This window comes from Prinia subflava, chromosome 4 (genome assembly GCF_021018805.1).
Source record: "Prinia subflava isolate CZ2003 ecotype Zambia chromosome 4, Cam_Psub_1.2, whole genome shotgun sequence".
Classification (NCBI taxonomy): domain Eukaryota; kingdom Metazoa; phylum Chordata; class Aves; order Passeriformes; family Cisticolidae; genus Prinia; species Prinia subflava.
Window position 1 is genome coordinate 13,197,175 of NC_086250.1, and position 27,533 is coordinate 13,224,707.

Here is a 27,533-nt window from a genome sequence, read left to right on the forward strand (position 1 = left end):
AAACTGTTCTATGCTTCCTTAAGCTTCCATGAAGTATGCGTGCAGACACAGAGCATTGCTTACATGTTAGTTGCTGATCAACCATAAACTGATCCAAGCTCTCAGAATATTCCAGATGTCTTTGCTTTAATTCCCAGAGCAGCTAGTAAACTTCCCACTTCCTTGCAATTTCATCAAGACCCTAGCATCAGTTCCATAATAAACAGGACCATAAAAAAGCCGTACATGACAAATTTCTTCAGAACAAGGAACAACTGTGTACAGGAGCATTGTCATGATTCAGCATGTCTCACATGCATAATTTATCATAGTAACAGGAGAACAATACTACAGGTTGTTTTAGGGAGGAGGAACGGATTTGGCTTTACAATGAGGAATTGTTAAGAGGGAATTGTCATTCTCTGATTATCAGTGGAGGGGACAAACCATAACATCCTCAACCCTTGACCTGCCAACACATAAGGAAAAAATGCCTCCAGAAGCAGTATATCTTCTGCCTCCCAATCCAACTGCCTCTGCCCCCTTACTAAGAGTCAACAAATGTAGGAGTCCTGTAGCCCTCCTTCCTCCCCACTCCCCCCGCCCCACCCCCTCCCTGGTTTGGCAATCCAGTGCCCTATGATGATGTGCTAACAATCCATTGTGACAGGAGCTAGCAGGCTGAGAGCATGCCAAGTGTGAATGATGAAATGGGTTCTGGAATTAAAGTTAAGGAGGATGGCACAGGTTCTGCAAGGTGAAAATTACCAAAAACGGCATTAGAAAGGATCTGTTGAGAAACAGGCAATAACTGAAGACTGGTTGATAAGTATTGAGAGCAAACATGATCAGAAACTCAGTAAATAATACATTTTTGAGGAGTAATAGCAAGTCATAAGATCATCAAACTAGGTAGTTTCTGTAACTAGTATGAACTATTTCTCTAACAGTTGTCAAAATAGGAAAATAGCAATACTGTGTAATGGTACAAACATCAATCTGTGAAGGAACTGAGTAGAGGGTTTGTTTCAATTGATGATCCCTGTGAGGCAGTGTCCCAAAGATTAGCAAAATAATAAGACTGTGTTTCCTGCAAAGTTTGTTTGCTTGGAATTGTTATAAACGGCCAGTCAATTTCCAAATGAATAAAATAATTTTTATTAATTAAAGAAATTACAAATCAAAAATTTAGGCAAACCAGCAATCGAAAGTGCAATGTCAATAACCCGGGATCGGCACTGGCTGAACCACGGGCACAGACTCAGTCGCACTGAGACCTCTCCCTATTCACAAATTTTACCCTTTCGGGGTCCCCTTAAATAGACTTTATTAAGCCCGTGGTCCCCCCGTTCTTTGTTCTATTCAGCAAAATCACCTGTTAAACGGACTCTCCACAGAAAGATGAAGAATCATTTCAGTTTTTCATTCAGTTCTTTCCTTTGCTGAATAGACCTTCTGGGGACAGATGAATACTAATGTTGGGGTTTGAGTTGATGAATAGAGGTGTGTCTCCTTCCATGCAGTTGCTGAGATAACTCCTAATGACCGAGCAATCAAGTGTCCTCCTTGCTCAGAAAGAGTTGCTCCGTGGTCTTTTCTTCTGGTTAATGGCTGTAGTTCTTCGCCATTAACTACACCCAGCCAGGGCTTTGTTCTTCTGAAAAGCAATCTCTACAAGCCTGGGCTTGCCCAATTTTTCTCGTTGCAAATCCCAGCTTGCATGTTATTTTATACATATAAACTGCACAAATATGTTATTAAACCACAAATTATCCTAGGTCACTTATAACAGAATGTTTGCAAAGCTCGCTCAAATTGTGCTGTAAAATCTGTAGTTGCATGGCATCTGAACAGCATCTGATTAAAAATGAAAGTTTGAACTTGCATAATTTGAATTTGAATGTAGAGCCTTCGTTTTAGTGGTGGCATCATATTAGGAGTAATTGGGACAGGAACAAAATGGGCATGGAGGAACAGAAAAAAAACACCCTGAGGTAACCAACCATTCAGTACATGTAGACAAGAGAGTGAGGGAAAAAGCTTTTAAATGTAACCACATTGTTTAGACAAAATGTGACAACGATCAGTGAAAGAAGTGTTATCCCGGTATACTGACCTGAGTGCACAGCTTTTGGCCACAGCTACACCACACCTGGCCATCGGGGAACACAGGCAGAGCTGGCTTGGGGCTGCTGGAAAAGGTCATGTTGACAAGGCCACCACAGGGCAATATGTGCTGTACTCGCTTTTGTCTGAAAACCGCTGATGGTTTTGTCTAGTTTCTGACGGAAGATGACTTGTTGGGCTCTCCAGTGTTTCACTGGAATGAGTCAAACCAATGAAGAAAGAATGACGATGGTGACAAGCTGGTAGCTGGAAATCAAGATGACTAGCTACAGAAACATCCAGAAGCTGAGGCTGCTTCTCTTTTCCCTTGCTATGCTGCTCATTACTTCTGTTCACAATTTGTTTTACTACCTCCTTTGCTTCTTCTGGACATCCCACTTAAAGCAAATTCCAGAAGCATTTTGCCTTCTGTTCAGATATACACTTTGTGGCTGCAATCTAGATATTTGCAATTTGTAATCTACATTCCTATGACATACTCCGCAAAAAGTTATCATTCAGAAACTTCAGCTGCAGAGAGAAATGGCTGCCAGCTGCACTGAAGAACTTAATGGAGATCTCATAACTAGAAGTTCCTTGCACTTAGAATTTACTTGCTGGCTTTAATTTACTCCTTTTGTCCCTGGTTCAGTTTGTCTGTTTCCTGTATTTCTAGATTTTCTAGCAGTCACTTGGCCTTGCAAACACAACAGATGTAAATCTTCCCAGATTGCCGCTAAACATCAGCATGTGCATTTCCTCCTCTTAAAACAGCCATGTGACACCAAACAGCCTCTTTCCAAAGTTTTTTTTACAGACCAGAATAAAGCCATGGGGCTTTGCAGTGTGCCAGCCACGTTTAACCTTTATGTGGCAACAGTGAAGGAAGTGGGGAGGAGACTCAGCACACCACCTGTGTCATTAAAAAATGCTTTTGACACAGTAGTCACCCAAGATGTAGATCTGGCAGCTTTTTGTCCAGACTTTATTACAGCAACACAAAGCAGCCACTGGGAGGATGTGTCCCAGAATATACAGCCTTTGCTGGTCTGTGTCCTTTTGAGAAGTGGACATCTTAATATGTGGTTGGTTTTTGAAACCTGTAAAATATAAAACAGGTTCACTGAAAGCAAGATGAATGCATTAGGAATTCATGGTTAGGGAAATGTAATATATTAACCTTTCCAGCAAGAGTGAAAACTAAACATACTAAACATACTAAAACATCTGGAACAAGCAATGAATGAGCATAGTGCCTCCCAAGCTCTGAAGGCTGAATTAAGAATTGTCCTAGAGTATGGCTTAGATCTGTAGGCTGCCTTTTGGAACTCCACAATCAGAAGCCCATCAAGCTATAGTAAACTACTTACTTGTCCTTGCAGTAAGGAGAGTGAGAAAAAACCTGGTTCAGATCATTTTCTTAGGATTTTCAACTTTCTGTTTTCCATACTTCACTCACCTAACATACAGACACACACATAAAACTTTTCGTCCAGATTGGAGGATGGTTTCTTGGAAACCGTTTGTGTGTCCTATTATATATGCTCTTTACCCAAGTAAAATATTTCTCCAGCACCTGGCAAATAACAACTGACATTTTCACAATCAAGAAGAGATTCACTTGACCAGTTTCAGCTGGAAGCTCCCCACAGGTAAGGCTGGGTCCAGCACTCTGGAGCTGCCATGCAATGTTTCCAGTTCTCCACGCAACATGCCTCCACTGTAAACTATGGAACAATATCACCTCTGCACAGTTTCCTATTGGTTTCATGGTCAGAGAAGACACTCTGCTTTTGTAAATTAACCCTGGGTTCATTCCATTAGATTCCTTTTCAGGGAAAAGGATCTTGCCCAAGGTGAGATGCAACATGCCAGTTCTGAACACCCAGTATTTAATGAAAACTGGTGGAAATGACTGTGATATTCACAACTCCTTTCTCTAATAAAGGTATTTTTTATGGTTCACTTTCATTGAAAATTCCACAAATGCATGGAAAGAGCCTAGATATACACAAACATACCCCAGTTAATGTCTCCTAACAATGCTCCATCCACTTGTTTTATCAGACACTCACAGGTCCCATCATCTCTAATTCCCAATAGACCTTTGGAACCCTAGGTCTCTCCTAGGGATGAGTAGGATGCTAGGCCTGCCCATGTAGAGATGCTGTGGTTCAAAACTTAATGTCTTCCCCTTCCAAGTCCCTGTTTTCCCTGGCTGTGCAGCATCAATGGAAGTGGGGCATCCCAGGCTAATGAGTACAGATCAGCCCTGATAATTTAAGAATGCAACTGCAAGCTAATCTCTGATGAGTTAAACCCAGATATTCAACTAAATAATCAGGCCAACAGACCATTTTCCTAAATTATCACAGGCCAGCTCCAAATCTGTCACATCCAGTTTCTCTTCTGACACGTAAAAGGCCAGAAATATCTTTCTGCAGCAGCACAAGTAACCTCATTGGGTATTAGACTCATTTCAAGGAACCTGGGAATTGCCCAGTGGAGGCCACAGCTTTTGCTGATGAATCTCAGTAATTATAAAGCAGGGGGTATAGTTGTATTGCCTGTGGGTGTGAAATTCAGTAATAATTGATTGCTTAGCTCTCTACCTGCCTATGCACTTCGTGGGTCCCTCCCAACTCAGCACACTGTGATTCCTTATCTCATGAGGGTTTCCTACTCAGGTTCCTGTTGGCATTGTTGCTAGAACAAGATGAAGCACTGCCAACTCCTGGCAATATATGAACAAAACAGCATTTCCTCAAGTCACCTGGCTCTGCTGGGACACTGTAATCTACCAGGATGAGATTCTGCTCTGACTTCATTCCTGAAAAGGGACTTCTCCTAGTCCTCTTTTGAGGGAGGGTGGAGAGGGAAAATGCTGCTTTAACAGTCAGGTTGTAGGTGAATGCACATGGAAAAGAATCCCTGCATATCTTTTCACTTCCTTAGCGTGAGTCTTCAGCTGCAGGGAGAATCAAAGATTCACTTAACAAAAAGGATCCCAGGTTTCAAAATGTGCTTCCATTCAGATTGGGAAAGAGTTTCCCCAGATTTAAAATACTTTTAAAAGAAAAGTATTGAAACATAGTCTGGGTTTAAAAACTATGCTTTAGATACATATATTTTATTTGGATTTTGATATTTCATTTATTATTATGTTAAATAAATTACATACTGCCACATGAAGCATTTGGAACTTTTTTTCCTCCAAAACAGGTAAAAGACACTTACAAAATTACTAAAAGTTTCATTTCAAATTCACAGTTTCCTGGAGCATTTTTAATCTAAAAAAAAAAAAAAAAAAAAAAAAAAAAAAAAAAAAATCCCCAAACCTCTTCAGACTGCAAAGTAAGATGGTCATTACCTCATTACTGGTGTTCCTACTGTCACCTCCCTCGGTGATCCCACTTGTTTTTCAATAATGCCTTCACAGGCTGTGCCATTTTTTGCCCATAGAGCTTTAACTGAATACCCACAGTAGGGCACATTTTGTTCTCTTAGTCTTATTGAGCATCAGAGGTTTGTTTTCCCTCTTGTTGACAGCAGATCACATTAAATTACTAAAAACAGCCCAGGACCAAAACCACATTAATTTTCACTTCTGTTCTGAAAATTAACCATATAATGGAGTTATGCAATCATACATTTATTTTCCTAGGGATTTTAAGGTCAAATATCCTCAGTTTAAAGGTAAAGGGTATTTTTAGAAGCATTATTCTGTTAAGCTACTGCAACTTGTAATTTAAAGGTAATAATATTCCTTCCTGATCAACAGTACTCCTAATGAACCCTTATTTTTGACCAGAAAGTCCCTTTCTTTTAACTTAGGTTTTCAGGGGGATCTATATGAATCACATTAAGGAATCAGTTGGGAGGAATAGGATCTCTCTCTCTCACTTCATTTTAAATATTGTGTACATTCAGAAATGCCCTACTTTGCACACAGGCATTACATCTGTGTGAGGGATTTGCATCAGTGTGACTAAATTGATTTTGCTGCATCATTGCACATTTGCCTAATGTCAACAAGGCCTTTACTGTTGGCTATGCTGAACTAACAAGAATAGAAAAGTAGCATCGAAAACTTTAAGGTTGTTTGGAGATGGGATTCTGATATACCTACAGGGAAAATAGGAAGGGTTGGTTTGCTTTCACATGTTGCTGCTTTTAGATGGTTCAAAGAAGCAAAGCTTATTAGAAAATTCAGAGTCTATCCATTTAAGTCAAAGGAACGTGCTACAAATTTCCTAGCAGAAAGATAAAACTAATCTTATCTTGAGTACTAAAATTTGTGTTTGCAGTGGTAACTAGCTAGTATATAAAATATTCAGCTCTTCAAAAGCCTCTGAGTATTTTGAGTTTCTCTCTCACTGTGCCCCAGGTGTTGTCCCCACAACTAAACCAAACCCACATTGGACAACATGTACCAGGACCAGCTGGAGCCAAACCAACTCTTCTGTTTCATTACACAGCTTCTCTGAACAGCCCTGAACAGAGGGTAGGACAACAAAATAGAGGATAAACAAGTCACAATCCTGGTTAAAAGCCACAGTGGATAGACATAGGACTGTGATACTTGGAAGAACATCTTCACCCTTCAAATATCTGTGTCTGGACTGACCTTAAGAATGCTCTTAAGGCAGTCCTTCAAGGCTCTTGCCTGGCCTCTCAGCTATGAAAGTCTTCTTTGCCATAGGAGAAATGGCAATATGACTAATTTCAGCCCCAAGACATAAAGGATGAGATATCCCAAGATTCTCTCCAATTTTTTCATTCTACCATCACTATTTTTGGTATTAATTCTTAAGGGATTACATGATAATGGATCTATTTATGGTATTAATTCTTAGGGTATTATAATGAAATTAAAGGCAGTAGATTATATATATAGGAACTTTGGATAGATAATATCTAAACCCCACACATTTTGCTCTCGGTTATCTCAAGATGTTTATGGACCTGGGCAAATGCTGAATATCTAAGAGCACTTCCATTTTAAAAATCTTTTTGTTTGGTTAATATCTGGGAGAGAAGGGTGGGAGATAGGCAATGTTCACTTTGCCTTTACTTTTCCACATGCAATTTCCATCTGTACAGAAATTCTTTCCTGGGGTTATGATGTGATACACAACTCTTTTGGCAACAGTGTCAGGGATGAAGTGCTGCCACTTCAGCTGCTCAAATGTTCAGTCATGCCCTGAGCACAGCACTGCTGTGTGTTCCAGTTTTTTGTGGGGGAGGGGTTTATCATACTTTGGTTGGCTGCAGGACAGAGAATCTTCAAAAATCATTGACTGTGCCAGTGGCAGCTCTACTGTGCCCGATCACAAGAGAGTTGTAGAGCTTTGATGGTACCATGATGCCCACTTTTCAGCTTCTCAGTCATGCTTTCTTCTGGATTTAAAATAAAGAGCTGATTCTTAATTGCATTTATGATCAGAAATTGAAGGTGTTAAGACTGATACCAGCTTTTATACCTGTTGACTCATTTTATTTAAAATTTCTAATATTAATAGAGGAGTCAAAATGAAGCTTCAACTATGAGCCTTCAGAAGTTCTGGTTAGGAGGGATAAACAGCCATATATCAGGCATATTTTACTTAGATTTCCTATGAAATCATGAATATGCTGATAGACCTCTTAGTGATATTTTTACCAAATATTGTCATATTCTGTCTCTTAGATTACAACCTTAGTACTTTTTTGTTCGTGTTTGGAGCAGTCAGCACTGTGTAGCCTACAATACTCTGACAAAGCCTGTTCCTTCACTCATGTGCATTTCTATCCTAAATCAAACGTGAGAATAGCAAGCAGAGTTTGACCCTAAATTGGAGAGCTTTGCCCAAAGAAGATATGTATTACAGTCACAGGAACCTGACCTTCAGATGTGTGGAGCTGCATATTTATGATTTTCCTGTGCTTGAACAGATTTTAAAATAAGCCAGTCTGTAAATACAAGAGAAAACCTAACTGCAGTGTTATGAAGTTGTGCAATGCAGCACTCCAGATTTGTTTTCTTCATAAATTTATAGAACTGTGGGCAAGATGTAAGTAAGTAACTGCCTAATTTATTTCTTGTACTTCTATTCAAGCAAGTCATACCCCAAAGGAATATTTTAGTAATATGTCTGGAGTATAATGAATTTTAATATATTTTTGAGGGTATCATTTGACATTTCAGGATATAGGATCAAGGATTATGGTTCATGCATCAGAGACATATTTTGGACTTAAACACAACTGGATTGAGTTATAGATATGCACACATACACACATATATAACATACATATCTATATTTTATACATATACACATGTATCAATCACATACTTCCCTGGGGAAAACAGTCTATAGCTCTGTTTGCATTTACACAGAAATTGCATTTTCCTGTCCCATGGGCCTGTTGTGAGGGACCTCAGATACTGAGATATCGCACATATTGTTGTAATTGGAAATCATATTAAATGTGCAGCAGGCAGATATCCTAAATGTTAAAATGAAGTTAGAACTCAGAAGTAATTTCTAATTTGCCATTATCATCATCTAGTAAAAGATTAAAATAAGGAGAATATTGCCTTTTTTTTTCCTTGTCTCAAGTAATAACTGGGTGTATTTTTGCCGTAGGAGACAGCTCACAGCTAATGACATAATTTTCATTTCAGATATTGACCAAAGCAAAATTTTCCCAAGTTATTACTCCTACAGAGATCATACTGTATTATGAAGAACATAGCAAGGATACTTAAAATTCAGATTCTCAGAAAATATGGTTCAGCATAGCTCCACCAAAGTAGCTAGAACCAAACCAAGTCGGAATGCCTGACAGTCTGTCACAGTGTTCCTACCCACAGTTTCACAGTTACTGAAACCTTAATTCACCTTTACAAAACACTTAATTTTATTTCTTATTTTCTGCTTGATTAATCACAGGTGAGTGACAAACCGAGAAGAATTAATGTAAAACCAGATCTGAATAGCAGCAGTATCAAGCAATGAACATGACAACTCTTTTTCCCTAGGAAAAAATTGAACAACCAGAATAGGAGTGGTCAAAGAAATGTACATTAGCTTAAAAATTACCCCTGTCATTTTCTGATAAAAAGAAGTAGCTATGATAAAACTACAGAACAGCATAATCAGTTTTCCACTGATTTGTAAAAGATAAGATAGAGGTTGCTTTAAATTATTTATGGTTATCCAACAGACTAGTGCAGAATTTTTTCCATTCTGTAGTTTTCTTCAGTTTTGCCCTGATACGAATGCTAAATAGCTCAAGCTAATGATTCCCACTCTTGTCACTGGAATGATGCCAGTCCAATACCTTTCACAGTTTCAGGTGCATTTGTTAATCTGTTCCTTTCATTCTCCTACCTCATTTTTCTTACGTACATTCTTTTGTATTACAAATGAAAAAACCTACCATCTATTGTCATTGCCAGTATCTATTTCTAGTGTCTGCAGAGAGTAGGAGCCTTCACCCTCTGATATTTTTTCCCCGAGTGCATTTACTGTTAATATTCCACCTCAGTCTTTCCATTCCTTCACTCACATTTTACACACTTCACTGCCTTCTTCCCGGTGTTGCTGCACTCTTGTTGCAGCCTCTAAGATTTCCCCCCAGTGTTGTGCCAGCCCGGTGCTGGCTGCTGTGTAGCAATCACATCCCCACAGCATTATAGGGCTGTGTCAGGTGAGAGTCACATCAGATACACCACACTCTTGTTATACGGTTACCTGTGAGGTGCAGTAGCAGAGGCACTCAGTTACATTAACAAAAACGCCTAAGGACTTTTAGAGAAAATACAGGGAGCTGAAGAAAAACAATGTTTCAAATAAAAGAGAAGGGTCTCTTCCATTTAACAAGGTAGTGGAAAAAAGAAACTGTGTTAGTGATATTGCAAGCCCCTGAAAATTGACTGATTCAGACTTTGAAGCAACCAACAATTACCTGTCATATATGCCTTGGTGAAAGCAGTATTTCAGTCTTTCCCTCTCCAGGCTGCAGTCCTGTGGCCATCACCAGCTTGGCAGAGGGTGCAAATATCATCAGGCAGTGCAAGGAAATGAGGCAGATGTGTACCTCTTATTTGGGGTCCATGAGAGCTGGTGCATTAGGACTGAGGAGTACTGAGAACTTGCTGTGGTCTGCTCAGCCTGGCCCGATGCTGTAATGGGTTAAAAGTCCTTCCTCTTGGGTTGCATGGGGAGCATGGCTTAGCTGGAAGGGGAGAAGAGGAAAAGAAAATAATAGCCCAGGTAGAAACACTCCATCTGTTTGCCCAGACTGGGAGCCTGGAGATCAAAAAGGCTGCACACATTTCAAGCAGATTTCTCTGAAACAGGGAAAGAATTGCTTTATGGCTTACGGTAATAGGCTGCCTTTCATGGATTCTAATGTTTAACACAAAATGGAGGAGGAAAAAAAAAAAGAGAAGAAAATCCTTATTTGACCAACCCCTAATTCTTTTCCAATGGACTTAAAATTTTTAAATGGAAAGAGATATCCCTGGCTAGCCTTCCATAGCCTGAACATGGAAATAAATATAACTTTCCTAATAATGATTTGCTCCAGCACATCCTTAAACAACTGATTGCTCTGTTTTTTTCTTGATAAGTAGTAGATATAAATATTAAAAATGAACCAGAGACAAAATAAAATCTGCACGTGATTGTATAGCAAGAGGGAAGAAAAAACGATGTTGATTGAACAATATGGAATAAAAAGAGAATAGATAATTCCATAATATAATTTCTTATATTCAGTCATATGGAGAATCTTTCAAATACAGAAAATGCCCTCTCTTTTAGACTTTGTTCCAGAGCTTGTCATTACAGAACAGTTTTCCAAGTATTAAGTAAAAATAGATTGGAAAAAAAAAGAGATAACTTCATGGTATGCACTCAAGTATTCTGCACAATAAAATGACAGTAGACTGCCATCCCCTTTCATAAATGTATAAACTATGCCAAGGAAAAGGAATGTTGGTAAACATAGTAGTTAATACAGCATCTATTGTTCTGATATTCACTGAGCATCCCACAGAAACTAGGTGTATTTCTATACAACCATCACCATTTCTTTTTCCATTCAGCCCTAGGAGTGCTAACTGGAATGTTAGGGCAGGAGTTGATTATGTAGCTTTGGCGGTGATTGGTTTGCATTCAAACACAAAGTGAGTTGTCTTGCTGAATGATAGAAGGGGATTTAACATTGCTGAATCAAATTTCAGTAAAGCAAACAGACCCAGAGGGTCAAATGAATTAAAGGTCCTGTGCCACTGTAACAAAATTGTATTGCTAAACAAGCTTTGGATAGGGTTTGAGATTTCAAATGCTTGTTTATTCCTGTGGCAATATGAATCACACTAAATCTTTTAAACTCTTTGTTAAAGGTAGAAAAATATAAGGGAGAAAAAGAAGAATAAAAATACTTAGCATGCAGAAAAGTCAGGCTTTAATTTTAAAACTCAAATTTGTATTCACTGTTTAAAGTCTATGTGAGAAAAACTTCATTGTTTAACAGGCTTAGATATAGTAAGAAAGACAAAGCATTGGGCTTTCTATTTCGAAAAGAGAGTTATTCAGTTCACTGAGGTGGGTTAGAAATTCTACTGGGGCTCTTGACAGAGCCCAGTCCTTCCCTGGAGAGGCAGGGCTGTATGGGAGAGGGACAAAGACAGCTCAAGAGCTGCAGGGGAGGAGAACTCAGCCTCTCTCTCTGGTATTGGCACTGAATAGCAAATTCATTGTTAGAAAACTTCAGGACAGCATATTGTCTGTTGGTCACACAGAAACATGGAAATTGCAGCAATGCCCTGCTGTCTCTAACACAGCTTTTTGGATGTTTAGTAACAGCATCATAGCAGCCCTCCAAAGGACAGCTTTAGTATCTCAAGCAGATTTTTCTCAAATAGAAATCGAAGAGAAACAGGTGAAAAAGGAAAGAACCGGGGAGGGAAAGAAAAGTACAGACCAGGCTGTTGTGCTTCTGCTGCCTACTTATCTTTCTGCAGTTTGAGTCAAATTAAGCATCTTTGCAACTCAGGTTTTGGCTCACCAGGGAGTCAGAATAGCCCAGCACTCATGATTTTGCTCAATAGCAAGGTTTACTCTACCATATCAATTTTGCCCCAGTGACGGTGCCAAGAAATAGTCGGGTCTTGGTGTGTCCCCCACACAGACCAACCCCCTCTCCCATGCAGGCTTTGAATATGATTTGTCCTAAGATAAGAACACAAGGTGGGAATTGCAGGAGGAGCTGTCTGGATGCTTGCATAATTAATGCATTCCAGAGATGGGGAGTGGTGATGGTTGTCATTGATCTTGGTACACATTGATCTTGGGCCTGCAAAAGGGTACAAAATGCTCCTGGAGAAGGGGCCAAGTGGGCCAGCTCATCTGCAGAGGCTGCAGGGCAGCTTCCAGTGGATCCCACCCCAGCAGGGGCACCTGCAGGTACATCCAGCCTGAGGAGGGGAACTCTCAGTTTTGGACAGGTGAGTAACAGGTGGAGATAAAATCCTAAGTAACTCCATGGGTGCTTTTCTGCTTTGCAATTGTGCTTTCTGCAAAGCTGCACGTTTCCAGCTGAACCTGTCTATGTTCTAGCCCTTCAGTTCTGCTTATATTAGACACTGCATTGGCAATATTTAAATACAGTGTTAGCAATAAATCTCGTCATAATCACCCACATAATCAGTGTCATACTTCTTGCACCTGACTGAGAGACTTCTCTCAACGACTCTGCAAGAGTACTACTGAGTCTAGTCTTGGTTTTTTTATCTTTACTGGACATGATTTCAGCATAGTCCTTGGGGCTTTTCACTGGGTCTTGTTTTCTTGAAGAACCTGTCATTTTGTGTTTAATTTTCACTGATCTTTGCAAATTGTTTTATGTAACAGTCTGAGCTGTACACTGGTCACCTTGAACTACTTAGAGCACAGGCCTTGGCACTACAGGATCTAATTTTTCTTGTTTGCAAGGACATTCCTTATCTTCTCTAAGGAAAAAAAGTCTATATAGTGTTCACTAAAGATATTAGAATGCTTTTTATAAGATTAAATGCATTAATACTGCTGTCCTGTCCAAACAATATGAAATTGTATCATCCAGGACTTTTACTTGACACACATTCTCAAGGGGAACTAGTGTAAAACAACTCAGACATCTCTGACATGTCTGACAGGCTGTAGGGGAAAGTGTGCCGTGGTTAAAAATTCTGGTGTCTTCTGTGACAAAACCTTCATCTTGCAAGTTTGCTGTAAGGACTTAAAAGCTAGTAGGAGACAGCTTTTATGTCAGTGACAGGTATGTGAAAAGTCATGGTGCATGTTTAATGAAGATGACTGTGATTTCAACAGAACACTTTCCTAAAAGGTCCCATTTGCTAAGGATGGACATGAGCTGTAAGAGGTCTAGTCAACACAAGAAGAGCAGGGGTCTGCCTTCCTTGGGTCCCAGCAACACAGATGTTCAAATCAAGAGTACAGAGGACAGAGTTATTGAAATGCACTATGAAGAGTTTCTCAGACAGAGATACTGGATACTAAACCTGTTCTAGAAGAGAAATGGGATCATGAGAAGGAATTGGGGAGTTAGGGCAGTTCAGCCAAGTAGATTGGAAGCAAAGAGTGTCATATTGGGGAGTGAGCAAAGAGCTAATCAGATTGGGAGATCAGGAGCTGGGATCCACTGGGACTTCCTATAGGAGATGATGAGATCTGGAAGGAAGTGGGGAAAGAAAAAGGACAAGGTTAGCAAGAGGCTGGAGGAGACACAGGAGGCTGGGTTACCTTATATCAAGAACACACATCTAGCTAATTACTTGCCATCCCAGCCAACTAACAAATCCTGTGTTCATGTTTCTCACCAGTGCTCATCAGATATCCTCTTCTGGGAGTGCTTTACTCAGAGGATGACAACCCGTGACTAGTAGTGGCACTCCATTAACTCAAGTAGCAGAAATCTGTGCTGATGCTGCAGTTGTTCATCTGCTGAGGAGGATGAAGAACCAGGATAAAATTTATCTCTTTCCAGCTCGTTTCCATTTTTCATTTTTTTTTCTGTTTAAGAAAATAAAGAATTTGTTAAAGAACATTACTGAGATTGCTAAATAAAGCAACTGAAATAGGAAAGAGAAGAATCAAATAAATTACGTTTATTCTGCTTAATTAATTTTTCCTAATGTGATATTAAGAGCTTATCTCCCCTGCTTATCCTATTTTGGTGTGATAAATAATTAGCCCAAACTCATTTAGAGTGAAGAATATGCTAATACTACATAAATGTTTCTTCCAGTGTGTGTTTTTTCATGTATTTGCTATACAGGCTTCTTTTGCCCTCTCTGTTAGTACAGTGAAAAACAAGAATGCAACAATGCAGTCACTTTGATTTATCTGTTTTGGACATTGTGACTGCTGCCCTTGCATTTAATCTCAGTTGTTTCTAGGCTGTGCAGTCTAGTCACAAACTCTTTCCACCTCTGCGTGAGATCTAGAATATTTTGGAAGTGACTTACGGAACAATAATGGCATTATAATTTCCTCCAATATCTCCAAAATATAAAGGACCCTTTGCTCACTCAGAAGAGTAGCTTATTGCTGCCTAAGAGGAAAATGGAAACTTAATAATATTTTTCAAAGGAAAATAGTGGCCCATATTTGTGTTCTTGGCTTGTGTTCTCTCTCTTTTTGAAACAAGCCTCAATGTTCCAGCTTACATAAGCTATGGCTGAATCTGCCAGATCAGCCTAGAGAAACAAGGTCTCCTATCAAAACTTATTGTTTTCAGTGATGAAATTAATCCAGTATTAATCCAAGAAAACTACTGAAATTGTTGAAGAGTCTTAGCTGTTGCCAGTGCTGGTGGCTCCACCCAACCAAAGCCTGCACAAGGGCAGGGCTGCAGCTGGAACCCAAAGGAGAAATCATTGAATTTACAACAAAGGTGGACATTGCCCAGTTGTTCTCTATGGCGGGGGCTCTCAATGTGGGGCTGGCTCTCATGGCCATAGGACCAGAGCACAGGAGGAGGTGAGGCAGGGCAGGCAAGAATGCCACTTAATTTCATCCCCAGTTAGTGCTGGGAGCTTATCTCCACCTCTTGTCACTGCCCGGCCTGTTGGGGAATTAACCCAACCTCATTTACATCAGAGAATATTCTAACACAGTCTAAGTATGTCTTTCAGTCTATAATTGAATGCTCTAATTATATAACAAATCTGAATGTCACAATGTAGATTTGCTCCATCACAGCTGTGTTTTGGGACCCACGACCTTCATCTTGATTCTCCCACTGCATAAAGGCGGGTTACTGAAGCACATGGTCTCACCTGAGGAACAACATGTTGTATGATTACATGCAATGTGTCCTTATATTACTGGTGAGGACAGGGTGAACTATGGTTTATATCCCCTTGCTGCTGTCAGCCTTGCAAGTAGTAAATGTTCCAGGCAGTGATATTTCAGCCAAGGTTTTGATTCCAGAAAATAAGCCTGTTCTTTGATGCACCCTCACTCAGAGAAGTGTGTAAACACACATGAAACTTCTCTTCAGTAGGTGTTTAAAAAGAAGGCACACATTTAAGAGTCCTTCCTAAATAAAGCTCTTTACTTCAACCACTATATACGTATAAATATATATGGATCTTGATGGACAGACTCCCAATGTTTTATATACACACATATACACACACATATCTGTATTTAGTTATGTAACCTGGAGAACAAGAACAACCTCATTTTGGAAATTAGGTTAAATCTCTGAAAAAGGTGAAAGTAATGAAATAACTCTCATTATGAAGACGTGTAAGAAACACTGATGCTCCTTTATGGAGGCAATATCTAAAATAACATCAGTATGTAATCAAAACAGAGACACAGGCTGCTGCTCAGGACACTGGAATATATATAGCACAAGAAAGTGGAAAAATTTCACCAGCTACCATTGAGGAATCTGGGGTACGTGTGGGCTTGATATTATGAGAAATGGGGAAGAAAGCTGAGAACAGACTGTAGAGATTTACTTTTCTAAAGAAGCATAGATTTTGTGCATTGTGTTAAAACTTGGCTAAGAAAATGACTGGGAATTGTAGCAGAAACAATATATCCTGAATGTATTCAATGTGCCCCCTTATTTCAATGAGGAATCACCTCAAAAAGTACACTCAGATCTAAGTTCAAATTTAATAAGCAAAAACAACTCGATAGATAATGCAAATAAAAAAATGACTGCTTAGTTTATAGATATTACTAACCTTGCAGATCAACACCAGATTGCACACCAAATATTTATGGTTAAACAGCAGAACTGTCTCTAATAAAATACAGTTTGATTAAAGATCTTTCATTCAGTCTAGGTAATGAAAATAAACCATCATTGCTAATGACACCAGTAGACTCTAGAGACCTTTGAAGATACACAAAAGGCAAACCCCCTTTAATCAGGGATCAAGTAATTTCCACAGGCATGACTACCTGAGTCGCACACCTGTCAACTCTTCTTGACGTGGACTTTCTCCCCAGTCCACCATGGCTGCAGCAATTACACAGTGATGCCTCAGCAAGAGGTTTTCCCTGGCTCCTTGAAGTATTTGGTATAGTGCTGTCACTTGGGCAGCAGCTACTCTTTGCATCTCTAGAGCAAGAGCATTATTTTCCTCCCCTTCGGTAAGGTTCATAGCTATTACCTCCAGTGGCAAGCTAGCTGATGCAAGTTTTGCTTTGCAGAGCAAACAAAGCACTTATGGAGAATATACTGGATCCTCTTTGCAGCCCTCATATTATTCTTGCTGTGGTGTGGAAGGTAGCATCTTCCATTTCTTACTGTCTTTCCTTGTTGTTTCTAGCACACACGGTTGGGATTGATCACCATCATTCCCATCAGGTGGGTCTTCACACACACTGGATCACATCTGGGGGAATTCTTGGGGGTTTCCATTCAGAGAATGAACAACAATTACATCCCATGCTCCCTGCTGACTGGCGGAAAGATCAACTCTGTCCTGAGACAGAGACCAACAATCAGACTTTTTCATAGCCACTTTCTTTTTCTCAAGGCATCTATTTAGCTAGCATCTTTGATGTCTCTGTTTTCCAGGATCTATTTCAGCATTGTAATTACATGTAAATAATAATTCTAAAAAAAAATTTTTTTTCATCTGGAACTGAATAGCTTGGATTTCCATATGCTGAAATGAGTATGAGTGGTGGAAGACTCTCTTATTTTTACTGTCAGTTCTTTCCTAATTAGTCAGAAGTGGGATATGGACAGGACTGGCAAGATCTGCTTTCCCAGAATTTGTGTTTTCTAGCATGACTTTGATGCTTGGTATTAAGCTTTCAGGCATGTTTGCTTTGATAACTGATTTTAAATTCTGTCTGGCTTACTTCTTTTGTTAGGTTATGTATCTTCACAGGTTTTTTCAGGTCTATGGCTCAGTAACGCAGTGCTACTAACACAATTTACACTTCCAAGATATGTGCAATCCACCCCACAGAACGCTGCTGCCCGTGCTGCCTACACAGTAGCTATGTATGGCAATGCTAAACAGCCCCAGAAAGCAAGTACAGCCCTGTTTCACACCAGTGTTCAAAATGAACCAAACTCTTACTTAGATGGACTCCCAGATGCAGCCATCCACCCCTCTCTGCAAGGCTGTGACGATGGAGTAAGAGCTGAGTGCCACGGGGCATTCCTGAGGCCCGTGTCACGCAACCTGAAAAAATAATCAATGGGGATGGTGATGAGCAAAGCATGTCATTGCACGTGCTCTTTCAGGATGCTCTTTTGCATGAGTATCTGGTTTTCTGGGCCTGAGTCCAGAGGCTGCTCTCCTCCAATTCTGTGTCGCCTTGCATAGGATTCCACTGCAAATGAACCACCCCCCGCCCAGCATAGGACAGAGAGACACTTCCCCAGTCTCACATCTTAATATTTTAACAACCCCATGTTTCCTCTTGTAAAAATTTGGCTTTTTTTCCTAGGTTTTTTCCAATAAGTTTTTAAATTTTACTTCTGCAGTGACATCATGGTTTCTTAGCATTTCTACTACAACCAAAAAGTCTTTCATCGTGTTTTTGCTGCTACCTACTGGACTACAACTTGCTTTTTTCATGTCATCACTGCAACAGCAATCTCCTTTTAAAGAGACTGACATCATCTCATGTTACAGAAACTCATGTCAAAGTAGGGCTAACTTTCTGCTGCTGACTTCTTTAAAATGCATTGCTGATCCATATTATCTCTGTTGTACATATTCCCCTATCTTTGCTTTTGATCAGCCCATTTCCTGTGTAAGCTACCCACACAGGATTTTTGTAACTTGGTAAAAAATATCTGTGGTTTCCTACCAGGGCAGGAGTTTCAATTTCGAGGGTTAGGTTGATTTGATACATCTCTGTTCACCTTTCCTTTGCATCTTTACAAAGGACATTATTTGTCATTGATTTGTTTACTGTCACGTTCCTTCCTGTAATTCCACACTTTTCTTTGTCTCAGGACTATAGAATTTTTATTTCTGAGTTTTTATCTTCTTTATGATGCACCCTTTTTGGGCTTACCCAATTTGTTCTGCCCATCCTTCCCAGACTTTTCTGCTTGGCATTACAAAGACCATCACTGATACCACCAGTCATATAGAACATCTGACCCTGCAGCGTGTTTGTGCCAGTATCTATTTCTGTGTCTTTTTGCCATCTGGCAAGACCCACATGTTTAAGCCAGCAAGATGCTTAAAATTACATCAAAAAACAAGTACAGATCAGTCTGTCTCCCACCATACTGGTAGATCTTTCACACTCATGCTATTTTAACACAAGGCCTAGGTAGGCCATGTGACCCCAAGTCTGCTTGACTAAAAAAAGGTTGCTAACCTATAAGTGACAATACAAGCACAGAAAGCTCAAGCCAAGAAAGATATATATATATAAAAAGCTGAATCAAGAACAGACGTTAAATTGTTGAGTTGGCGGCAGTCACTTGAGGACTCATGGAAAAATTAACAACTGAAATAACTCTAAAACTCTGAGGGGAAAAAAAAAGCAAAATAGAAAATAGCAACTCAGCAAAACTGAAGATCATCCTGTTGCAAGGAGCAATGGAGTCTGGCACTTCCCCATATGATTACCATCTGCCTGACCAGCAGAAATCCAGTGGTTATCTGTATCAGAGGTGGTGTGGGTATTAATGCCTAGGTTAATAGCACATTACTCACAGCCATTTATTGTGTGTACAATCCAACAAATAGCACAATCACTCCATACTCATAAATTGTGTTTGTGATCCTGCTTTTGAGCCTCCATGTAGAGGAAAAGACACCCAAATTAAACAAAAATGATGAGAGGGCTATACTTCACCAGTGCTCTATTTCTTGATTGGTATATTCATCTTTGTTATTAAAGTGGTCCATGAGAATAAATAGGTTGAGTTTTGGTATTTCTTCATTCCTACTATGAAGGTCATTTTGGAAATACATTCTTGTGTTCTTCTCCACATTTTTCTGTCATAGCTAACATTGTGCAACCTCTGTTTTGGCATGTGGGGTGCCATGCATTGCTCAGATCACCTGTTTGGTTGGCACACTCCCTTCTTCTCCATCCTGGCTGCCAGATGACATTCTGCCTTCCTGGGGTGACTCAGCCTGCGAGCTGGCTGGCTTACCTGTCACTGCCTGTCATCCACACGTGGATATGTGTCAAGGCAGGATGTGGGTGGAGATGGAAGCACAGCCCAATTACAGAATGAAGAATGCAGATGGGAATGCATGACATTAATATTGGTAGAGTGCAAACTATGGCTTTCTTCCTAATATGTTAAACTCTATTTACCTCTTAAGATGACTTCCAGCAGAGCAAAGAATTGGGCTGGTCTTGCAATCTAGGAACTTGATGTTCACAGACACATAACAGATTCAGGCAATTCTCTGTGCCATCCATTAGCTGAAGAAGCTAGCTACCAAAGCTGGAAAAAAGGAAAAAAATAGCTAAGAACAAGTGTAAATAGAAGTTATTTTTTTAAGATGAAATAAGCTGTTGTTTTACTTCAGCTCAACAAGATTAAAAAAAAAAAGTATATATATATAAAACAGTGGTGGAAGTATCAAGGTTTGGGAGAAAATGGAGGGATGAGGAAAGCTGACAATTTGGCTTATAGAAGCCCCATGCTGTCCTGTAGCAAGATCAGCTGTAATCCTACAGACTCATCAAGGAGACAGTAGTCTTGACTTTGGGGAAGGGAGGAAGGAAGGAAGGAAGGAAGGAAGGGTGAGTCTGCTGTCCTGTACATTTTTGCTGTGTGAGCAGCCCTCAGTGACTGGCCAACACTTGATGATCTGCCCAGCAACACGACCCCGGCAGCCTGCCAGCACCTGGTGATTTAGTCCAGCAGCAGCACTGAAAACTTTCTTTCTCCATTGGTGAATGGATCAGCACAGATGTGTGACCTCACCAGGCTTAACACAGTCAACAAAATACTTCTGGTGCACAAGCAGTTGTCTATCAAGCCATGCAAACATGCAGTGCTGCTGTCACCTCAAAGCAACAGAGTTAATTTCAACACACCCTGATGTTTCCTGGAAGTCAAGGGAAATCAAGTTCCAATTGAAATTTGGGCATAAGTGTAAATGTCTGCCAAACCCTGGCCTTTATACATGACCTGATGCCTGATTTCTATTTTTTGGTTTATAAATGTTAAAAAAATTCTTCAGTTGTGGAACTACCCAAACTCTCTTGCAACATGATTAGGACATTTGTTTCCTCAGACATAATAGAATATATGGCAAAGAAAATGCATGAGTTGTGAATAGATGATTACATATAGCTTTCAGGGTTAAAAACCATGACTTTTCCATGCTCACAATTAACCTTACTCTCCTCAATTCCCATCATTAATTATTGCTGCAAATGAGCAGCTTCCTAGAGAAGAACAAGACCCCAATTACAGTTGGAGCTAAAGAAATGGGGATTGCAGCTCACCTTCTCCAGCCTGAGAGCTGTATGGACACCAAGCAGGTAACACTGATCCTCTGATCACAAAGCCCACAGCAGCTCCAGACAACCTGCTCTTTTTCCTACAAAACTGGCTGGAGCTGGAGATGGAGCTGGGACAACAAGGAGGATGATGTAGACACAAGTCATGAACCCAAGGAAACCCTGTTCCCATGGTTCCAATATTCCACTACAAATATATCTGTTAACTGCCTGTGGTGTCACCTGATGGGAGCATATCAAACCAATATTTAAGAAAAAAAAATTCAATTTCTCACCAAGCTAGTGAATCCTATTGACATCGTATGGGCGGGTTTCAAACACATTTTGAAGGAAGTAATTATTGATAGGTGGATAAATGGGAGAAGAGATTAAAATGCATTGATGACTTGAAAAGAATAGATCATGCTAGAAATCATTTTCTTCAATAGAGACAAACACGCTTTCAGGATACTGGAAAAAAAAAACATTTGGTATAAATCAAGCCCTAGTGAAAGTGTTAAATGATGCTTGTATAATTATGTCACATTCGACATGGTGTGCATTCAATACACGCTATGGTGATAGGTAACATCATTCATTTAGGAATGCATAACACAGATAATCAGCAAAAAATAGATCAGTAAGTAGGGCTGACCTCTTCCTGTGTACTCTCTCAAGTCTTTCAAAACCATTGATTAAGTATAAGCTTTATAGTTACATTTCTCAGTTAAACTGTGATTGAAGTGTGTGATGTGTGCAAAGGCTTGTGATGGGACTCCATAAGCCTGTGAAAAATATGGGCCCAGTTAAATTGAGGACTATAGAGAGACAACACCTGAGAAGTTAGGATACGGCCCCAGGAAATGGGTGAAGGATATGAACAAGAAGAGGAGAATGTTCCTTGTAAAGGAACTGGAAACAACAAGAAAAGTGTTCTTCAATTCAAACACAAGAAAAATGGCATGATGCAGGGCTGAGAGGATCCTCTGCAGCCAGGATATCACATCTGACTCAAGAGCTCCAGCACATTATCACCACTGCCCCAGTTATTAGCAGGGGAGCTCAAAGTGAGTTGTCACTAAACCAAACCAAACCTGCACTCAGCTGCTCTCTTCTGTGTCAGGGGGAGGGGGTGTTACATCCTTTGGTAGGAACAGCATGACATGTGGGTTTGCACAGCACACCCCAAATTCAGACAGATGGAGTAAAAACTGAAAACAAAGCCCTTTCAGCCCTAAGAGATTGTGTGTAGGAACATAAATGTACCTATTTTCCTGGACAGCTGTCCCCAGGCTTTCTCCTCCTGCATCCTTTATGAAACATCCAAAATGGCAGAAACTGCAACACAGATTCAGTGCATTGTATTCCTTCTTCTGAACAATACTCTCCCATCTGGTTTCCTGATTCTGTAGGTGATAACTTAATGACTGCCACTGGTACTTCCTGGGATTACATGGTTGGGTTTTTCCACAATGCTTCTATCAACTCATGCCCTTCTTCTGAGAAAAAAAGTTCTAGATTTAGGTTAAACCATTGTGATACAAATGAACAGTTACCCCCAGCATGGCTCTGTGGAGTGAATAGGCTGAATTGAGACGTGTTTTCTTCATAAAAGTGTATCACAGCAGTAAGAGGAGCCCACTGATCTTTTTAGGAAGAATTAATTAGAGAGAAAAGAGATACTGAAAGAGCCTGAGCTAAATGACAAAAATAGAAAAAAAAAGACACAGTGATGGCTTGGGAAGTGAGGTAGCTAAAGAAAAGAAAGTCAGAATGAGTTAACCAAGGGGAGATAGTATATGATGCATTATTTCATACAACATCATTGACAAAGTATGTCGATATCAGGAGATTCCTTGCTGGATCTGAGGCACCCCTGCAGCTCCATCCTTCCAGCCCGTGGCCAGGGAGCTGCAGAGGGCTTTGTTTCACTCACCAGGCGAGGAGCAGCATGGTGGGGCCCTTGTTAAAGTCCTAGAGTGGTTTAAGCAGCTTAAACTGCTTTATAAGCTTACAGTATCTAAGTCCTCAAAGCTGCTTAAAGGTATTTAAGCCGCTTAAGACACTTTATTCTGTTGGCGTGTGCGGTGGGGCTGTACCAACACCCTGGCCTGCAAAGCAGAGTCCACCTTCGTATTTACAGGTCCCAGCAATGAAATTGCCTCACCAGGGCTGCCCTGAGCAAGCTCTGCCGAGCTGAGTTCTCTTCTCTTGGGTCATAGAATCACAGAAGAGCTCAGTTTGGAAGAGACCTCCAAAGGTCACCTACCCCAGCCCCCATTGTCTAATTATCCCTCCCTGTGTTGTGGGATTCAGGCCGCCCTTGACACCTGACAAATTTGTCCCAGGGTCTTCGAAATTCTGCAAGTTTTTTACTGCTGCTGATCCAAAGGTGGGGTGTCTAATGATGTACCAAATGCAAGCCAGATGTATTATGTCAGTATTTATCCATTTGCACAGCACAATTCACAAGCTCCAGTGGTTTTCTTATAAAAGAGAAAGTTCTTGTGCAGTATGAAATCCTTATTCTAGTGTCTAAATGTCATGTATAGTTTTAAAAGAAGAAAAGAACCAGCAGACATTCACTGAAATATTGCATATAAACACCAGAACTAAATATTTTTAAATTTCTGGAAAGTCATAACCCTGATCCTATTTTTGAGGATCACCTTTTACTAGATTAAAATAACAATGGTGACTGAAAACACTTCCAGTTTACAATCATATTTTGGTCAACACTACAGTCCACTCTGATGAGCAAAGATTTCTTTAGAAAATATTTTTGAGCCATTTTTGAGTTATTTTCATATCAAGTAGTTACTAGAATTTGTCAGAAGTTTTATATGGGTTTGAATTTCTAACAAAGAGCATGTTTTCTGAGAAAAACTTAGTTTTAGATAGTAAAAAAATGAAATCGAAAAATAAATGGGTTTGCTCAGTTTTCCTTTGTGAGTATAATTTTAAGGAGATTTATTTTGAGCTAATACAAAAAAATATCCTATTGCAGAGTGCTATTTTACTTGCACAGTAATTCTGGTTGGCATTTTCTTGTGTATATGAGGGCTCTGTGCTCCCCTAGATAAGATAGATATCTCTATATAGACATATAAATATATATATGTGGTACACCATGACTGCAGCATTTCGGGGTTTGAATGTTGAAATGTTCAACAATGAATAAGTACAATGAAGTTGTAATTCAAGCCCTCAAAACCATCCAAACTTTTCAAAACACTTACATTTTTTTCTCATTCCCATTCTTCTAATTTCTAAGATAGAAAAATGTCCTAAAACTTTGAGTAAAAGGAATTTCTAAAGCAGAATTTCTCACAGGTTGAGAAGTCTGTGCTTGTTAGTTTTACTGACATCTGTATCTGTGCTGTTGTTTTGCAGACCCACTGGCATGAAAACAAGATTTTGTCCTTTTCCATTGGCAAAGATTATTTGATCTGTGTTTATTCTGGATATGTTTGTTTAATTCCTCATTTGATCACTATCATAAATGATTAGGTCATTACTGCCCTGGGAAAAGAACTAGTTTAATAATTAACTTGTGCTTGCAAAGCTCTTCAACAGCTCAGAAAAATACAGTAGCTTGCACATGAATCATAGAAGTATAGATTTGGATGGAATCTCAAGGGGTCATGTAGTTTGTTATTCCTCAATATTTTTAATCAAAGCTGTACCAAGCTTTCCTGAGGTAAAATAAAAACAAACCAAAAATCCCACAACACAAAATCAAGGGAAAGATGTTAAAAATAATACCAGACAACAACCTGTGCACTATCCCATAACAACAACTGAATATGCTCAGAACCACATGTGGAATTTGCAAATGTTTTCTTAGTGAAAATATGTTATGGATTACCTTGTAATAATTTGTATGCTCTGTCACAGTCCCAGTGATCTCAGCCACCTGCTACAAAGCATGCACCTGGGCCATCTCCTAGCTTCAAAGAAAGTCCACAACTGTCTTGATAAGTGCAGATGGCAGTCCCTCTGATTTGTATCTAAAATCAATAATGGCAAGTATTATACAACCTTTTTGGGTAATATATTCCAGCAGTAATATTTTCTTCTAGTTAGAGTATGTTACTGTCATACTTATTGTAGTATAGCTGAAAAAGGTTTCCTTGACATTCTGTGTGTCATTAGTGGGCATGAAGAAACAAAACTACCCTGTTTGTAATAGCCTTTTATGTACTTAAAGACTGTTGAACTTTTATAAGTTCATATAATTTGTCGGAGGGGGTTTTTTTTTTGTTGTTTTTTTTTGTTGGTTGGTTTTTGTTTTCTTTTTTTAAAGATTAAAACAAAACTAGAACTTCAACCTTGCTTTATGGATCCAATTTTCCAATCTTCATCTTTGTTGATCTCTGGATTGCTTCCAGCTGATCTATGTCTTTCTGAAATTATGGTGCCTCAGAGTAAAACAGTATTTTAGCTGAGGCCTCACCAGTGCTGAGAAGAGCATGCTAATTATCCCATTTTGCATACACTGTCTTGAGCAGACAATTCAAGAAAATCTAGCATTATATTTATTGTTTTTCCTCAGCAGCATCATGCTGTTTGTTCATTCGTGACCATCATTAATCATTAGATCTTTATCTGCAGTGGCATTTTGTGGTTATGCTTTTGATTTCATCCTCCCAAATGTAGCTGTCTGCGATTGCCTTTGTTCCAATTTTTCATTTTGGATTTCACAACCTATGAGGATATTTTTGAATTCCAGTTCAGTTCTTGAGCACATTCTGCAAATCTTTACATGTTGTCACCTACCAAGCTTATAGGTATAAAATTATTTCTGATTCTGTCATCTAAATCTTTATGAAAACATTAACAGAAACCTATCTGTTAGGAGCTGTGCAAGACAGATCCACGAGCAGCTACCAGCCACCATGTATTAGGCTGACTTTTGACAGTGGATTGAATTAGGAATGATTTCAAATGGAACAGCTTTCCCCAGTTCATTTATGAGCCTGCAGGACAATATCAAAAGCCTTACTCAGGTCAAGATACATCTTGGGTCTTACATACAGTCATTTGAACTGCTTTTCCTTATCTTTTGGGCCAGTTGCCTTATTCAAGAAGGAAATTAGATTAGTTTGACAAATTCATAATGGATGTTTCTTATCACCTTCTTCTCATGGTGTGTATGAATTTACTTCTCAATAATTTGTCTCATTATCTTTCTCAGTATTGACGTTGGGCAGAGTGCTCTGTAATTCCCTAGGTTCTTCCTTTCCCATTTTTAAAAGCAGGAATGGTTATAACCCTGCAAACAACCAACAACTTCATAATAGTGTCAAAACCCAAGCCTGCCGTGAATGCCAAATTTAAGAAACAAAAATCTTACTAAATTTTTCTTTTCCTTTTTTAAACTCCAAGTGTAATGATGAGAAGAATTAAGGGAGAGCAAGGCCTTAAACTGAGTGCATGTTTGGTTTAAAATAATTTGCAAAATGTCTATTGTAATGTCAGATTTCTGTTAATTACCAAAAATTGTAAGTATGGTGCTGACTGTATTTCCTTCTTAGGCTACATAGTTGCTGTAGGCCCTGGTGACTTATCCACTCCTTCAGGAACTTTCAGAGATAAGTCAAGAGCCCTGTAGGTATTAAGTGAATTTCAGCAAGCACTAGAGACTTGCGTACGTCTGACTTATTCAAACATTTTTTCCGCTTGTTTTTTCCCCTAGTCTGGCATATGTCATTCTGTTAAAAAGATAACATTATCATTACTCATCATTAACGTTTATGTGCATGTGAAGAAAGTAGCAAAATTAGTAAAACATTTCCCTCAGCTCTGGGTATCTGTTATTTGTGCATCTGCCTCTTTTCCTCTAACTTCTTGGTAAAGAATCTCTCTTTCTTCCATTTTATGCTTCAGGAAAGTTGTAACTCATTTTGTGAATGATTCTTTCTAGTTTTATTCCTAGATGTTTATGCCACTGCTTTATTACCCATCTCACTGAGACACTAATTTTGAAGCTTTGAGAAAAGCTAAGGTTTTGGTTAACAATAGATGTGCTGATTTAGCTGAAATGAATAGATAAGCTTTGATGAAATCAGTCAAAAGTTAGAGGATGTTAAAAGAAACCAGATTTAAGATAAGCTACCCTGGATCTAATAACTCATTGCTTGTCAAACAGAGAATCTAATCAAAACAACACAAGACCTCCTGTTTCCAGAAATCCACTGAAATAGTCCTGGAAAACAGGAAACAGGTAGTTCTACCAGCCATTAATCACATCTGCATTGGAAAGGTTGAAAGTTTAGAATGAGGAAGACTCGTTTTACTTCCTCCTTTTGGTGACCACTCCTCACAAAAGGACCACCAACCCATTTCAGGGAACAAACTACGGATGCGTAATCCCCTTGTTGTCAATTAGCATACGAAGCAGAGAAGAAGTGGTGACAGGGGTATAAATATGCATTTGTATTTTGTGTATTCAACACTTTTGTAAATAAAAGGCTT

The 27,533-nt window shown here is 39.4% G+C and overlaps 1 long non-coding RNA gene across 1 annotated transcript; it reads right to left on the minus strand.

Annotated features, from left to right (window-relative positions):
• Positions 1 to 685: 685 nt before the first annotated feature.
• Positions 686 to 25,785, minus strand: LOC134549695 (uncharacterized). Its single transcript, XR_010080155.1, has 6 exons — positions 24,925 to 25,785; positions 19,917 to 20,049; positions 17,702 to 17,806; positions 13,961 to 14,153; positions 10,039 to 10,308; positions 686 to 3,185 (listed from the first exon to the last, which is right to left on the minus strand). It is a non-coding gene; the product is annotated as an uncharacterized LOC134549695 (long non-coding RNA).
• Between the last annotated feature and the right edge of the window lie 1,748 nt (positions 25,786 to 27,533).